This window comes from Monodelphis domestica, chromosome 6 (genome assembly GCF_027887165.1).
Source record: "Monodelphis domestica isolate mMonDom1 chromosome 6, mMonDom1.pri, whole genome shotgun sequence".
NCBI classification, from domain to species: domain Eukaryota; kingdom Metazoa; phylum Chordata; class Mammalia; order Didelphimorphia; family Didelphidae; genus Monodelphis; species Monodelphis domestica.
In genome coordinates this window covers 88,894,070-88,911,661 of record NC_077232.1, presented here as the reverse complement: position 1 = coordinate 88,911,661, position 17,592 = coordinate 88,894,070, and the positions used below count along the sequence as shown (strand labels likewise).

The window sequence follows — 17,592 nt, the reverse complement described above, 5'->3', positions numbered from 1 at the left end:
ACCAAGCATGCAAATTTGTGGGCAGGTGATGGAAAAACTCTTCATTGGCATGGGGCTTATATATACATAATAACTTAATTTTCCCTCACTACCACCCTGAGATCCAGGCAGTACAGGAATAACATCTCCATTTCTTAACTGAGTATAATAAGACTTGGAGTTCAAGTTAGTTGGTAACAGTCATAGAGATATTTAATGCCATATAAATGATTATAAACAAAATCTGTTTTTTTTCAGTGATATTTGACAATTTTCATCTTGATATACTGGAAATATTTAGAAATCAGAGATAGGAGGTTCCAATCACAGCTCTACTCCTTACTAACTCTGTGACCGTGAATAAGAAATCTTACCTCCCCAGTTATCAGTCTCCTTATCTGCAAAAAAAAAGGGGTTAGATTAGAATATAGTTTTAACCTCTTTTGTGTATGACACAGACCCCTTTGGCTGTCTGGAAAGGCCTATGTACTCCTTCTCATAATGTTTTTAAATGCATAAAACAAAATGTGTAGACTCTCAGAGAAAACCAGTTGTATTGAAATATAGTTGAAAATATTTTAAGACAAATTTACAGACCCAAAGTTAAACTTAACTCTATGCCCTATTAGATGATCTCTCTCCTACCTTCAAATTTTATGATCTTCACCCAACCAGCCATACTTTCCAAAGCCCTTTATTTCAAAGGCTGCCATTCCCATGGAATTATGTGTCCAGTGAATTCAGTCCCTAATAGAGCATGCTCAGAAAACCTTCAAGAAAGACCCCCCATTCACAGGTTGCAGGTTAGTAGCTATCTCCATAAAGGAACCATTGTAGAATGAGCCTGACCCAGAATTCAGAAGAAAATGGAATCATATCTAGGTACAGCACTAAAGGAATGTGGACTTCCACCTGCATTGCCTCAAGAAGAAGTAATGGTCTTGACAGAGTAGAGATCCTGAACCTGGAGAGAACTGCTTTCCCAATGTCTCCCATCACTCTCGCTCCAGCCCCATCCCACCTCAACCCTCAGAAGTCTCAGAGATACAAAATCACATAGGACACTATGTATTTAGAGAGACAGACAGCCCTCCAGAACTAGCATGTCCACAGACCAAGATCTTGAATCATTGTCCAGTGTATCTGAAAAAAAGCTTCTCTTTTATCTAGAAGTGGTCCAACCAATGTGTCTGGACTATCTGACCTAAGACTAGCCAATTATGATACCATAAAGTAATGAGTGAATATAGTGTCCACAGAGCACAGGTGCTTATTGGCACAGAGAAGATGGCAAGCAAATTACACAGTGCACGTAAAATACACTTTATGTACATTCCCAACCCTGATGATCATGGATTTTCTGTCATTTCTTCTATATAAATGGATTATAGCTCTATCGGTAAGGGCCAAAATACATTATAAAAAATGTCAAATATGCCAAATATATTCTATTTAAATTTTTTACACATGAAGATTTTACTTCTTTATAATGTTTTCATAATATAGAAAATATTTTATATGGTTACACGTATAAAATCTATATCAAATTGTTTATCATCTCAAGGGGAGGGCAGAGAGGGATGGAAAGAAGGTCAAAAGAAGGGACCGAATTTAGAACTCAAAACTTTAAAAGTGAATGTTAAAAATTGTATTTGCATGTAATAGGGAAAAATAAAATATTACTATTAAAAATCTGTAATGTCTTCTATGGGAATAGATTTTAGCCCTATCCAATGAGGTCATCTCCATTCGCTTCCATGAAGTGACAGGCATTGGCCCACTTAAACCTTGCTTCCATATATTTCAGAGAGTGCCCCTTCCCCTAACATGACAGGCACATTAATAACAGTAGAGGTGGGTCTGGGGGCAGGAGGAGACTGCAACCCTTATTACCACTCACTACCAACACCTACCAGATGGTCAGTCATAATAAGGAAACTCTGAAGGGATATTAATGCCTTCCTCCTCACTCGTAGACAAACAGAACTAATAAAAATTTATTAAATAAAAAAGTAATATAATATCAGAGAGATGATATTCCTTCCTGTGAGATGGAGTACTCCAAGGCCTAACTATCTAACATTCCATTGCATCCCTAGGGTAGAGTCTCATTTCTTATAAGCAATGTGCTCAGTCTCCTATTATTCAAGCTGAGCTTAACTTTTCTTCAGTAATTATTCATTCATTCATTCATTCATTCAGCAATTATATGCCAAGCCCTTACTTTTATAAAAGGCACATGCAGTCTTGCTTTCCATCCTCTAAGGCTTACCATCTGCCCTGCCAGGAAGCCCTCCCTGGGTATTGGATACTGTCCTCTGACCAAATGATATAACCAATGGTTCCTTTGTCATCAGCCCAATAGCTAAACCATTTAGAATTCAGAATCTTTCCATTCATCCTAAAGCTGTTTTTTTTTAATCCTTATTTTCTGCCTTAGTAACAACTCTAAGTCAGAATGGCAAGGGCTAGGCAACTGAGATTAAGTGACTTGCCCAGGGTCATACAGGGAAGAAACATCTGAGAACAGATTTGAACCCAATTGACTCCAGCCCTGGTGCTCTATCAACTGTGCTACCTAGCTCTCCTATAGCTGTTTTAAGTATTTTTCTCTCCCAATGAAGAGTGTTAGCTCCTTGCAAGCAGGGATTGTCTTGCTTTTTTTCTTGCAACCACCCCTTGCATTTAGCACAATGCTTGGCACAGTATAAGCATTTCATAATTCTTTTTCATTCCTTACTTCAGAAAAACAGTAATTAAACAGTTTACCTGGCAAGGTTCCCTCCTCCAAAAGCAGCATCTTGTATTCTCCTTCCTGGACCTTGCTTATCAAAGTTCTGCAAGTGGTATGCCACTTCCTTTGTCTCTTGCCCAGCGACAGCATTAGAAGAGAAGCTAACACACATTGGTTTAGACATTCAGGGCCTCTAAAGTGTTGCTTGCTGCATTGTCAGAAATGAGTGACAGACCCATATGTCTGTTTATCTGACTCGGTTTTAGAACTGATTCTGAATGTAGAAACTGCTCGAATGCTTTTTTTTTTTTTAACCAGGGAGTAAAGGGCCTTGAATCCTTGGATCCTTCCAGTTTCACAGAAATACTGATACTTCTTTAGGTTCCTTCTCTTCCTTCATTGTCTACTCTAGGTGGTACCTCTTCCATGAATCTTCCCCTGATCCACCCAGGTAGATTCTAACTTTCTTTCCTTAGATCTTGGCAACTCTATTTAAATACCTCCTGTGCACTTCTTGATACTATCCTGTTTTATGATTATTTTTATGCAATTCTATTTTTATTAAATAATAAGCACCTCAAGAGCAGAGACAATGTTTTTCACCTGTCTTCTTGCTATGGAGCCTTGTTCAATAAATATTTAGGTGAAGAACTAAAGTGATTGTAACAGGTAACTCAGTAAAATGTCTGGTTCCCAAGTCATCCTCCATACACTGCTGTACAAGTAATCTTCCTAATAACTACTCTGAAGAGGAGTACTCTGCTCCTCAAACACCTTCTGTGATCCCCTATTACCCTATTTAATCTATTATCAGTTCTTTGTCCTGGCATTAAAGACCTTCTCTAATCAGGCTCTGATATACTATCCTAGTTTTATTTTATTCACCCAAACAAACTATCAACTGTTCCTCATGCTGTTCTCTCCCATTCTTGCTTCTTTGGTTATATTTATTCCTTACCTCCTCTATCATCACAATCACCACCACCACCTCCTCATCCTGTGCTTGGATTGGATTCCCCTGCCATCTACAAACTTTGAAGCCTCTTCTGTCCTCCTGGACCGAATATCAGTGGCACTTCCTCCATGAAACATCCATCACCACATTTTTGTGTTGTTTAGTTATTTTCAGTCATGTCTGACTTTTTGTGTCTTTGTGACCCCTTTCGCAATTTTCTTGGCAAATATATTGCAGTGGTTTACCATTTCCCTCTTCATCTCCAGATGAGGAAATTGATGCAAACAGGGTTAAGTGACCTGCCCAAGGTTTGAGGCTGGACTTGAACTCTGGTCTTCCTGACTTCAAGGACAGTGTTCTATCAATTTCACTACCTAGTTATCCAATCCCACTATATCCATTGCCATTCCCATCCATATTAATCCCATCATTCTCTCCTCAAATATAGGTCCCTGGATCTCTCTTTTTATTCTTTTGTATGAGTCACTTATATACATAAGGGAATCCATGGCTGTATCCTCTCACCTCTTTGAGAATCTCTAGCAGATTTAGCCTAACATGATGCTATGTTCAGAAGGTACTAAAGAAATGCTTCTTGCCTAAATTTGTGACCCCCTCAGCAAAACATAAAATATATTCAGTTTCTAAGTTCTTAAAAAGTTTTCACAAAGAGGCAAAAACGAAAAACAACCACAAAACACCACCTAACTACTTCCTATCCCTCTCTTGAAAAATGAGATTCCTAATAAAAATTCATTCTTCAAAACACACAGGATTGCTACCAAAATCTTCTCACAAAATCATCCATATTTTATTGCTTCCCCAAGTAACATCATGAAGCTTCATAGTAAACATTTTGGTCTGTGCAGCTTTCATTCTTTACTCCTGATTATAATAATTTAGCCAATACTGACAGGAAGCCCAGTAGATAAAATTCTCTTAAATAAAGTTACTGTTCTATCATAATGATGTCCAGAATTTCATAGGTGAGAACTTTAGAAATGAAAGAGATCTTAGAAACTAATCCAATCCCTTTATTTTACAGACGAGGAAACTGAGACCTAGAAAGAGAAAATTATTGACCCAAGGTCATACAAGTTGTATCAGAAGTTAGATGTGAACTCTGGATTCTTCACTCCAAATTTGGTTCTCTTTCCACAATGCTACCTTGTCTCTAAATAGGCAGCAATCTTGTGTCCCTTCCAGACACTTCAGTTCCATTACAACAAACAATATATGTGTGTATATACAAAATATGTTTTTCTCTTACCCATACATTTCATATCTCTTCATCTATGTACATGGGCACCGTAAGTTCACATTGAAAAGCCTCCAAGTCCTGCATTAAAGTGAATTATAGAAGTCTAGCAAAAATTATACAAATGAGAACACAGACAAGTCAGTCACATTTCCTCTTCATCTCGACCACATCCTTTTTGCACAACTGGCAGAGGGGGCCCATGGTCGATTCCAGTATGCACCGGTGTATGGAGATTTAAGGTAAGAGTCCTTTTTGCCCACTCTTTTCTTCTTTCCAGGGTCCTTTAAAGGAATACCAAAACTATTATGGGTAGAAATGGGTTGGTGATCTTCCTACTAAAAAGATATCAAAAGTATAGTATTTTCATGGGTAGAATTATATCTAGAAACTTTGGTGCTTAGAGTAAGTACCATAAATGGTACCTAAAGGGGACAGGATGACTTATGGGGGAGGGGGAAATCACCCCCCCCCAAACAAGAGACAAGAGACACCGGTAAAGGGCTAGGGTACTTCCAAATGGGTGGTCAAATAAGAAAAAAACAAGGGAGATCAAAGATAACATATTTTATACTTAGGTTTGCAAAGAGCTGTATAACTATGGCCTTGTTTAATCCTCCCAAAAACCCTTGAATGTAGGTGCTATGTTATAAATGAGGAAATTAAGGCAAAGATCAAGTAGATTTGTCCATGGTTCATGCAAGCTTGTTGTTATTCAGTCATGTCTGACTCATCATGGAACCCAATGGGGCTTTCTTCACAAAGACTAATTTGCTAAATCCTTCATTAATGGATTAAAGAAAAGAGAGGCTAAATCACTTCCCAGGGTTATACAGCTAGTGAGTGTTTAAGGTTGGATTTGAATTCAGGTCTTCCTGACTCTGGGTTTAGTTTTCTATCCACTGTGCTACGTGGATATGTTTATATTAGGCTTTACCCTAAACCCCTCCTCTAGTAGTTTTCATCTTTTAGCTAAGAAAGAACAAAGCTCTATTGTTTCTAGAAAGATGGTATGGACACAATTATGGCCCTCTAAATGCCATACCCTCTGGAAAAGCACTGATTGTCTCTACCTTATTAATATTTCATATATAGACATTTCTCAATTTCCTTAACTATAAAATGTAGATAATGGAAATCTTCAATACTTCCCTCATTGTGTTGTGATGAAAACATCTTGATAACTTTAAAGCAGCATATGAAGGCTAGTTTTTATTATTATTACATCACTGAATCACTGATTGACAATATTTACAAATAATGAGTTTCTTGGCTATTTGACTAAAGCTGGTCTCAATCCAGCAAATCCAGTTGGCAATGATCTTGGTAGCTTTTGGTCTACCCCAAATTCTCCTCAGCCCTGGGGATGAGGATTTTGAAAAGTTAGGCTTGATCTAGGCATTTGTCCCTATAGCTAGATTTATTTGGGTGGTTGCTTATGCTCTAAATCCCAGGAAAAGAATTTGAAAATGGATCTAAGCCCCTAGAATAAACATATTCAACTCGATCAATATAACAATACTTCCTTTCATTTTGAGTACTAAGTAAGCCTTCACTAGATGTCATGTACAGGAAATATCATTAATTTCTCATTCTGAATTTCAGCTTGTGGTCATTTCAATAGGGTTGGGCCCAACACTCAGAATCTGAATTAAAAAATGCCTCAGAGATTCCCTAGGGCAGATGTTCTTAACCCAGGGTCCAGGAATCCCTAAGTGGATTGGGGAGAGATATTAAGAAAGGATATGAATTTGTCTGGAGAAAAACATACATCTTTATTTTTACCATCTTTTAGTTTCCTTAGTAATTCTTATCTACTAGTTCTTAAAGCATGCTCATCTTACTTTTTTCAAAGAAATCTTCACTAGGCTCTACCATCCCCTCAAGATATCTTCCAATATCATTCCTCTCCTTCAGCAGTCAAACACTTTGAAAAAGCTATCAACACTCATTACCTCTACTTCTCCTCTCCCTCACGCACCAGTCTTCTCTAATCTTTTTTTTAAGAGCCTTTACATTCTACCTTAGAATCTATACTAAGTACCAGTTCCAAGGCAGAAGAGCAGTAAGGGCTAGGTAACTGAGGTTAAGTGACTTGCTCAAGGTCACACACACTGGAAGTGTCTGAGGTAAGATTTGAACCCAGGATCTCCCATCTTCAGACTTGCACTGAGCCCCACCTTCAATAATCTTGATTCTGATTTCATTACTCAGATGAAAATGTTCTCTCCAAAGTTACCAATGATCGTTTAATTTGCGAATCAGATGGCCTTTTTTCATTACTCGTTCTTTGTAATCCATTTGCTACTATTGACATTGTAGACCACCCTCTCCCCTGTTTCCCTGCTACAGTGTTCCTTCACATTCTCCTTTCCTCACTCATCCATATTATATCCCTTATTTGTGGGGGGTCTCCAAAGTGCTCTCTTCAGCCTCTTCTCCCTCTGCACAGTTTTTTTCATTAATTCGTCACCTATGGATTGAACTAGTGTCTCCATGCAAACAACTCATATATAGATAAGCATATGGATATCCATAGGTAGGATATATGTGTAGTATGTATGTGTGTATTTAGTCTATCACTTGAGCTTCAATCTTGCAATTAACTGTTGAACATTTGAATTTGTATATCCCAAGATCTAAAACTCAACAGATCCAGAGCAGCCTTCATTGTGTTTCCCTCAAAACACCCATCTTCTAAGCATATATTTCTGCCAAAGACATCATAATCTTTCCAGTCCCCCAAGCTCAAAGCCTTTGCATTATCCTCACCTCTCACTCTCTTCATCCCAACTATCGAATCAGTTGCCTAACTTGCCATTTGAACCTTCCCAACCTCATTCACACTCTACCTCTTCTCTCCACTCCATCACCTTAGTTAAAATACTCGTTATCTCTCATCCAGATTGTCACAATGGCCTCCTAAATGTTCTGCCGCCCTTGAGTCTCTCACTCCTCCAGCATCTACACACTGCTTCCAAAGTAATTTCCTTTATTCATAGATCTGGCCACATACTTCCCCATCTCAGTCAACTCTAGTGCCTTCATATTGCCTCTAAGATAAAGTAAAAACCTTTCTGCTTAGCTTTAAAAAACCCTCCATGATCTGACTTTCACCTCTATCTTTCCAGACACCACAGACATTATTGCTTCCCTTTCTGCACTTCATCACTTTATATCTTGCTTTAACAATGGGTTCACCCATCTACCTCCCAAGCTCAGTGTCTTTGCACCAACTATCTCCCATGCCTGAAATTCACTCCCTCCTTAGACTCATCTCGTACAATCTACCTTCATTGAAGACATCACTAAAGCACTATCTTACAAGGACATGAAATTTTGCCTGATTCTCCCCTGACTACTAGTCGTTTTCTCCCTCCAAAATTATTTTTATATTTGTATATTTACTTTATGCTTTTTCTCTACACACACACACACACACACACACACACACACACACACACACAGAGAGAGAGAGAGAGAGAGAGATCTATATATCCATGTATAGGGAGAGGCATTGGGTATTATATTTACTTGTCTTCCCCCATTAGAATGTAATCTCAAATAATTTCATTCTCTGTACTTGAATGTTCAGGGAAGATTAGTACTTCTGATGCAAGAACTTGCTGAGCCCTTATTAGAGCTGCTCATCCACCTTTGGTGTCCACTAGTCTGCTGTCACCTGTGGCTCCAAGTAGCTATCACACATGCATGGACCACTGAAACCACTGTATCAGCAGACAAGCTAACCCAGACTGAGGGCAATATGGCAGGTCTCAGAACTGTTGTTGAGTTGGGGAGGGCGTCTACCCCCAAAACGTGCAGACTTCTCCCCCAGCTAAATGGGAAGATGCGAACAATTTGTTCCAATGGCCACAGAAGCAGTGGAAGCATGTATTGTAGAGTGCTTAGAGACATGGAAGACTCCAGGACTATCCACTGCACCCTGACCTTTGCCAGTCATCTCCACTTTTGTCTTGCCACTGTACTTGGATGACTCTGAAAAAGAGAGGGAAGCTGAAAACTTTGTGCAACTCTGCATCATTTAAATCTATCACCCCATGATGTCATTACTCCTCTTTGAAAAATGAAGGAAGAACAATTCAACAATTTATATCCCCAGAATCTAGCATGCTGCTAGCCACATCCCAAAAGTTTTAAACATACTTGTTTATTGATATTAGTAGCACAGTATTCTGGGAAATGCTATCTTCTCTTAAAGACAACCAGAATGTGAAGATTTTTAAAACCTATGCAGAAATGGTTTACATTTATCCTAGAGGCAATAGGAAGTGACTGGAGTTGATTAATTCTCTTACAGAGATTAAGTAGCCCCTTTCTGATGCTGTTAGAAAGGCTTTTTGTGCAAATATAAACCACAAGCCCAGCGGTACCATCACAAATGAACACTTAATGGAATCTAAGTAAATGTCTATTCAAGCCTTCCTCTGATTCCCCATTTTGGCCATGGAAGTGATCCTAGAGTCCTAAAGACTCTACTATTAGAACACAGGTTCTAACAGGCCCTACCAAGTTGGAAAAGATTTCAGTAGACTATGCATCTGTCGTCCAAGGACTAACCTAGCTAAGTGTATGTGTGTTTATCACTCCAAGACTGGCTCTGAGACAATGTTTGTTTGTTTTTTAATACTAGTTTAGTTATTGGCAACCATAACTCATGAAGACCACCTACTAAACTAGATGGACACCAGTGAAGGGAGAAAAGGGCACCAAGAAGTCAAGGATCCTTTCATGTGTCTGAGAAGAATTCTCTAGAGGGGGAAAGTTCTAGGTCTTCTTTTGAAGTATGTTGTTATGTCCCTAAAAGTTTAATACTGGGAAATCAGGGAGGGCACAAAATATATAAGCTCCCACAAAAGCTACTGACACCATGGAACTGGAAGGTTTTAGAGGAAAAAAGTACCTTGTGTCAATAATACTGCATTTACCCCCAAGGGTTTCAATAGATTAGTCAGAGCCCTGAAGTATCTAATACTTTAAAAAATAAATAAATAAGATATCTGGTATACTGGAAGAAAATGGGCCAGAGACTGAAAGGCACCAGGGTTTCTCAATGGAAAAAAACAATTACTGTCTGAGTTTGTTGCATCTTGTATCCACTACCACCAATCATTACGTCCAGTCCAATGCTGATTTTCAAACTCAATTAATGAATTATGCACTTACTGTCCTTCAGTGACTGGACTAGGTGCTAGGTTCAAAAAATTAAATACTCTACTGCAAATGTTAATAATATGAAAATGACCAATGATACATGTAAGACCCAATGGAATTGCTCTTTGGCTATGGGAGGGGGGAGGGAGGAGGGGAGAGAAAGAACAAGAATCATGGAATCATGGGGAAATTTTTAAATTAATTAATAAAATAAATAAATGTAAAAATAATTAATTAAGTTTAAATTTAAATAAAAATTAATAAGTAGGCCCTTCCCTTGAAGAACTTACAGTCTACTGGAAGAGACAACATGTATACATGTGAGCATATACAAAGTAGAAACAAGACACATTGAGGGGTCTAGAGGGATCAGGAAATACCTTTGTGTAGGAAGTAGTATTTGAGCTTTACTTGGGAGATTCAAAGAGATAGAAGTGAGAAGGAAGAACATTCAAGCCATGGGGAAGGAGGTAACTATATTCTAAAAGCTGGTTTGGGTGCAGGGCACAGTAGAGAAAGCACCCACTAATATTTTCCTATCTCAGCGCAACCTCGAGATGAACTTGAACTGCAGCAATACAAAATTTTGTTGTGATGAATTTATTTTGCTTCAGTTTTATAACAATAAATTTAGCAATGGTTACTTGGCAGTGTTTAAGTGAGTACAGTAACTAGTAGTTATCTAGTAATGGTAAAATCACTAAGGGATGAATTTGGAGGCAATGTGCTATATGGTGAGAAGAGGAGTCAAGCCTTGCTAGGTTCAGCTACAAGCAACAACATTTACTAACTATGGGTTATTCTTTAATCATTTCAGTCTTTAAAAAAAAAACTTACCTTCCATCTTGGAATTAATACTGTGTATTAGTTCCAAGGCAGAAGAGTGGAAAGGGCTAGGCAATGAGGGTTAAGTGACTTGCCCAGGGTCACACAGCTAGGAAGTATCTGAGGCGAGATTTGAATCCAAGACCTCCCATCTCTAGGCTTGGCTCTCAATCCATTGAGCCACCCAGCTGCTCCCCTTGTCATTTCAGTTTTGCCTGACTCTTCATGACTTTGTTTGGGATTTTCTTGAGCAAAATACTAGTCTAGTTTACCAATTCCTTCTCTAGGTCATTTTACAGATGAAGAAACTGAGGCAAATAGGGTTCAGGAACTTGTCCAAGGTCACACAGCTAATAAGTGTCTGAGGTCAAATTTGAATTCAGATCTTCCTGAATCCAGACCCCATGCTATATCTACTGTGCCACTTAGCTCCTCCACTATCTGTGGGACCTGTGGGCAATTTCAATTAAGTTATTTCTACTTTCTGGACCTCAGTTTGCTGATCTGTAAAAATTTGAATTGAACTATATAACTTACAAGGGTACTCCTAGCTCCAAATTGCTCTGTGTTATCTTCCAAAGAACATCTTCCACAAGCATGAGCAATTTCTCTCAATTCACACTAAGCTTTCAATTCTCCAGCCTACATCACCCTACAGAATATAAAATCAGGACCTCTTGGGAATAGAAATTGGAGAAGGGAAGAGTAAGGACCCATGCTTTTTTTTCATGCTTTAACTTCTTCAGAATGCAATAGGACAATTTTAGTGACATAATACCTTTTTCAAAAAGGTGCCAATTAACCATTACTAGACAGCAACATAATCCTAATTACCATATTCACTTAATCACTTGCCAAGTAATCATTGCTAAATTTCTCTTTAAAAAAACTAAAGCAAAATAAATGATAACCTTCTGCTCTTCCTTTAAATGGAAGAGTTAACTATTAAGGGCCAACCTTGGAATAAGGAAAAATTCGTTCAAGTCCTGCCTCTATTCCATTCTAGATGTGTAACTTGAGGCAAGTGACAACTTCTTAGTGATCAGGAAAATTTTCTGAGACTCTAAATGATGATAATAATGTGATGATAATAATAGTAATGATAACTGTGGCATTTATATAGTATTTTAAGATTTTCAAAATGTTTTATAAATATTCCCTCCCTCATTTGATCCTCACAACAGCATTAAGAGGTAGGCGCTATTATCATCCCGATTTTCGAGAATTTATTATTCAAAACCCCTATTCTTTTGGGGTTGCTATTCAACCCCAACCTTCTGATTGCATTAAGATCAAGGCTGAGGCTTCTCTGTATAAGGGAGAAGCATGCACACTCTGGGAAGATACCATAAGACTCCCTAGAATCCATAAGAAGCTTGCCTCTCATCCCACATGACTCTTGGAATCCAGGAGTCTAGCCTCTGGACCTGGACTGAGGTCAAGTCCAGCCAAACAGAGACACCAAAGAAAGTAATCATCACTGGTAGAAGTTTGGGTTGAGAAAGGAAGTCCCTCTCTTTGGTGCTAAAAGATGGTGAGACAGGACCATTGGGGAATGTGAATTCAGATTAGCTAAGGAAGAAGGTGTGTGAAAAGAATAGCTAGTCACATGTGGGTGGTACCATTTCTTTCTCTGACCTGCTTTTTTATTATTTAATAAATAATTATAAATTAAGATACAGGCTCCAAAGAATTTTAATCTGAACTGTTTTTTGTGATTACAGAGATATTTGAACCCTCATTTGTAGAGATAAGGAAATTGAGGTAGATAGCAGTGTCTGAAAGCATATTTGAACTCGTTTTCCTGACTCTCCTTCTATCAATTCAGATCAACATCAGGCAGCTAGGTGGTATAACGGGGTATAGCACAAGATCTGGAGTGTCTATCCTGGGAATTCCCTATACTGATGAAACCACAGGTCCAGAACCCTCAAAAAAAGTTTTATCAAATAAAGATGTAAAACATTTGAGAAAATGGCATTGTCCATATGTGTATTCTCAACAATTTTAAAAGTAAACTGTCAATTCCCACCAATAAAAATCAGGGGAAAGATGTAGAAGAAATCCTATAGCCCTGTCTCCAGAAACAAACAGATCATATTTAAGTGATGCTTTAAGGTTTGCAAAGTGCCTTTCTCCCAAAGGCCCAGTGAAGAAAATAGGGCAAATATTGATTCCATTTTATAGAAGAAGGTACAGAAAATGAACTTGACTTGTGTACTTGCTCACAGGTTTGCATTTAGGTGATATGGTGAAGGCTCAAACATAACTCTTCTGACTCCCAAGTCTAGTATGTGGCTCCATGACACAGTTGGTGCTTTCTAAAGGAGAAATGACATGCTAGGAGAGAAGTTAGTTTGTTTTCCCTACCTCTCCTTGGAGGACTTTGAGCAAAGATTTGCATGAACAAATTGGATTTAGCTGCTGCTAAGACCCCTTCCAATTTCCAAAGTCTTGAGATTATATAGATAGTTGACTATTGAGTTCCTTTCCCTATCTGTGATTCAGCAAGATGCTTTCTAATACAGAGGGATGCCCAGCTGATGGCGGAAATATGTTTGTGTTAGGTAGACTGCATTCTGTCTAGGGGGAAAAACTTACACCAAAAGGAAATGATAGTCTAAGAACAAAAAAATTGTCTGAGTTTCCTGCAACTTTTTATCCACTGCCACCAATAGTAACAGCCAGTCCAACACTGTACTTGCAAATTCTGTTAATGAACAAACATTAATTAATTGCTGTGCTTCAGTAACTAGACACTGAGGCTTCAAAAAAGTAAAATAAATTTAGATAAATTCATTTAAAATTTAAATAAAAATTAATAATAGTCCTTGCCCTTGAAGAGCTTAGAATCTATCTATTGAGATCCTTTCTAGGTTTCCAAGTTTGTGATTTTGTGAATAGAAGACATCTGACTGATTTTCCCTATCTGTGATTGAAAAAGCTAGTGGGGTCATCATCTTAATAAAGGGGATCATCATGGATAAAGGGGCTGAATGTATTCATCTCTGATGAATCTATCATTCCCACTGGTAGATTAAATCAACTTTACTCATGGAGATCAATATGGATTCAAAGCACTGCTGGGTTATTCCTTTGATTCTAATAGTCTGAGGCTGAAAGAGTCAAGAGGAAAAATAGCTTCTTCCACACTCAGGCATCTACAATATTCCTTGGACAAGATCCAGTCAGCCAAAGCTAGATTAAGACAAATGGAACATCAAGACAGCACAACTAGAAAGAGGTAAAAAAAAAGGCAGGAATTGCCAGTGTGGAAAATGCCAAGTGTGAATCAATTAAATAAATCAGAAAGTGGGAACGCAAATGTTCCAGTTTGTAGTTGGTTTTTTTTTTTAAATAAGGAAAATAGTATTGGTGATTCAAGGAAGATGATAATGCAAGATTCTCAGGATTTAAGATCACACAATCACAGAAGGTGATAGATGGGACAGTCCTCATGGGATCAGCATAACCTAGGCCACTACAACACAACCAGCAAATGATCCAACCCCCTCATTGAAGACCTCCAAGGAAAAGAAAAACTAATCCTTCCCAAGGCAGTTCACTGTCATTTGGGATAACTCTAATTGTTAGGATGTTTTTCCCTAACAACAAGCATAAATTGGCCTTTTTGCAACTTTTACCCATTGTTCCTGGTTCTGCTTTCCCAAACCAAACTGAACACATCTCATCCCTCCACTCCATGCAAACCTTTCAAATACATGAACACAACCAGAGTCTTCTCCTTTCCAGACTGAATGTTCCTGGTTCTTTCCATTCATCCATCTGTAGACTAAAAACCTTGGCGACATACATATGGTGTAGACTGAAGGCCCTTCACCATTCCATTTGTTCTCCTCTGTACACTTTTTATCTTAGCAATGTCTTTCTTAAAATGTAACACTTGGAACCAAATGCAATACTCTAGATGAAGTCTGATGAGGACAGAGAAAGCTATGCCCCTCTTGAAGCAGCACAATATCATATCTTTTTTATTGCTGACACATAGCTGACTCACAATGAGTTTGCTCAAGTTCACTAAGACCCCAGATCTTTTTCAAGATAATTGCTGTCTAACCATGCTTCTCCCGACTTATGAAGTTGATTTTTGGACCTAAGTGCAAGCCTTTACACTTATCCGTATTAGATTTCATGCTATTAGATGCAACCTAATGCTCTAGCCTGCCAAGTTCCTTCTGGCTCCTGATTCTGTCATCCAGTATAGGAGCCATTCTTCTCAGCTCTATGCAATTTGAAAATTTGCTAAGCAGACCATCCAGGTCTTTATCCAAGTCACTGATTAAAAAAAAAAAACAAACAAAAAAACAAAAAAACCCGTTAACTATCACAGGGGCCAAGCATAGATCTCAGGAATTCTCCACTGAAGACCCTCCTGCCATTTTGACATTGAGCCATTAACCACTACTTAATGCATCCAGTCTTCCAATCAGCTATGAATCCATCTGGATGTCCAATTTATAATATCTCCATCTTCTTCACAATAGCATGTGGTACTTTGTCTAAAACTTTGCTCAAAAAGGTAGCTAAGACTTCCAGTTTATAGAGTGCTGGGCCTGGAGTGGGGATGACATGAATTCAAATCTAACCTGAGATACTCGCTAGCAGTGTGATCCTGGGAAAGTCACTTAAAGAAACTAAGGCAGATAGAGATTAACTGCAAAATAGGGATAATAATAACAAATATTATTTATAACAATAACAAATAACTCCCAGAGTTATTGTGAGGATCAAATAAGATAATATTTGTAATGTGTTTAACCCAGTGACTGGCACATTGTAGGTATTTATTAAATGTTTGATTGCTTCCTCCTTTCTTTTCTTTCCTCTTTTTCTCTTTCATTCCTTCCCATCATCCTTTCTTTCTTCTTTCCTAAAATACAGGTAAATTACCATCACAATATTCCCCTTACCTACTAATTTAGTAATAATCTTGTCCAAAAGAAAAACAAAACAAAACAAACACCCTCACTTATAGAATATTAGAGAAGGAAAGACTCTATATAGAACACACAATGTTAGAGCAAGAAGGGATTCTACAATCTAGAACAGAGAATGCCCGCATTAGAAGGAAAAAAAAACCTCTACAAATTAGAATATACACAGAGTATTGGAGCAGGTTAGGGCCTTACATTCCAAAACAAAATATAAGGGTGGAAAATTACCCTAAAGCCTAGGGGCATACAATCTCAGCACAGGAAGAAATCTTTAAGATTATTGCTCAATTTCTTTCATCCTAACTAAGATGAGAAAAGAGATGCTAAGAGGAGGAAAATGACTCTTCCAAGACTACACAGTAAATTGCCAAGTCAAAGTCTAATCCCTTCTTTCTGTATTCAATTCTGAAGCCTCTCTCATGTCTGATGACTGGAAAGGAAAAGGAAGTAAAAAGAAGTAAGGAATCAAAGGAGCGATATTACTAAAGAAATGTTTATTTTTATATATCATTCTGCAATTGCAAAGGATTTTACCTATGTCATCTATTTTAATTCTCTCAAGAATCCTCACCATTCCAGTTGTCCTCCTCTGGACACTTATTATCTTAACAATGTCTTTCTTAAAATGTAACACTCAGAACCAAATGCAATATTCTAGATGAAGTCTGATGAGGATGGGGAAAGCTATGCCCCTCTTAAAGCAGCACAATATCATATCTTTTTTATTGCTGAGAAAGGTAGAAAAGGAGTTTTATCCTCATTTTGAATATGGAAGCAGGACAGTAAGATCACTCACCTAGATCAGAGTGGGTAAGAGACCAGAATCCAGCTTTCCTAACTCAATGTCCTATGTCTTCTTCTCCAAAATCATCCCTGAACAAGCCAAATCATTATTAACAAATCAAAATGCAGCCCATGTCAGTAAGGTTTCTACCAGAGAGCTGGGTCAGTCTTTCTCTCCTCAAAAAGCAGAGAAATCATTTCAATCAATACTTTCCTGGCAATCTCAGGAGTTCCTTGGCTAAACATCAAAACTGTTTCCATTCCTAAAGAGTCTCTTCAGGACAAATTTAAAGTAGACTGTCTATTTACTACCCTCCTGGTGAATTAAGTCAATATATTTTAAATAAGGACTTATATTTGTGACATTTCCTGATCCTCCACTGGACTCTTTTGATGTCTATCTTGGTATGGAAGGGCCCCTAAATTCTTAAAGATGGTGTCAGTAAAGCATGGGTCCTTGAAGGTTCTCCTAAGTTGAAAACAAAAATGAGTGTAGACCCAGTAATGAAACCTTAAGATATTGGAAGTCATCTGCACAAGGTAAATCCAATGGAGGTGATTTTAATTTCTTAGGTACTGTACTACGCATTGGGAAGCTGTCAGTAAGTTACTGGAAGAGTAACAAACCCATGATGTAGCAGATGATTTAGTCGCCTGTATGTTTTATATATATATATATATATATATATATATATATATATATATATATATAAACATTAAGAGAAAAGTACTGGCATTATAAGTTTTCCTTTATTTTTTATTTTTTTATCCCAATTTTTTAATTATCCCAAATTTCTCCCCAAAACAAAGACTCCACCTTTTTACACCAATACTCCTCCAGTGATATCATATGGATATGAGTTATAGAATCCTAAGATCTCCAAATAATTGAAATGAAGGAGCACCCAAAGAACAACAGAGAGGTATA

General features: G+C 37.9%; 1 protein-coding gene across 5 annotated transcripts in view; it reads right to left on the bottom strand.

The window, feature by feature from the left end:
* JAKMIP1 (janus kinase and microtubule interacting protein 1) overlaps positions 1 to 17,592 on the bottom strand; it is a 266,432-nt gene that overhangs the window by 225,422 nt on the left and 23,418 nt on the right. The window contains exon 1 of one of the 5 annotated variants that reach the window (XM_056802411.1): positions 625 to 1,118. The exons of the other annotated variants lie outside the window; for them this stretch is intronic. The gene's annotated coding sequence lies outside the window, so the exon portion shown is untranslated. Of the gene's footprint in view, positions 1 to 624; positions 1,119 to 17,592 lie in introns of those variants that run through there. 5 annotated transcript variants of the gene reach the window in all.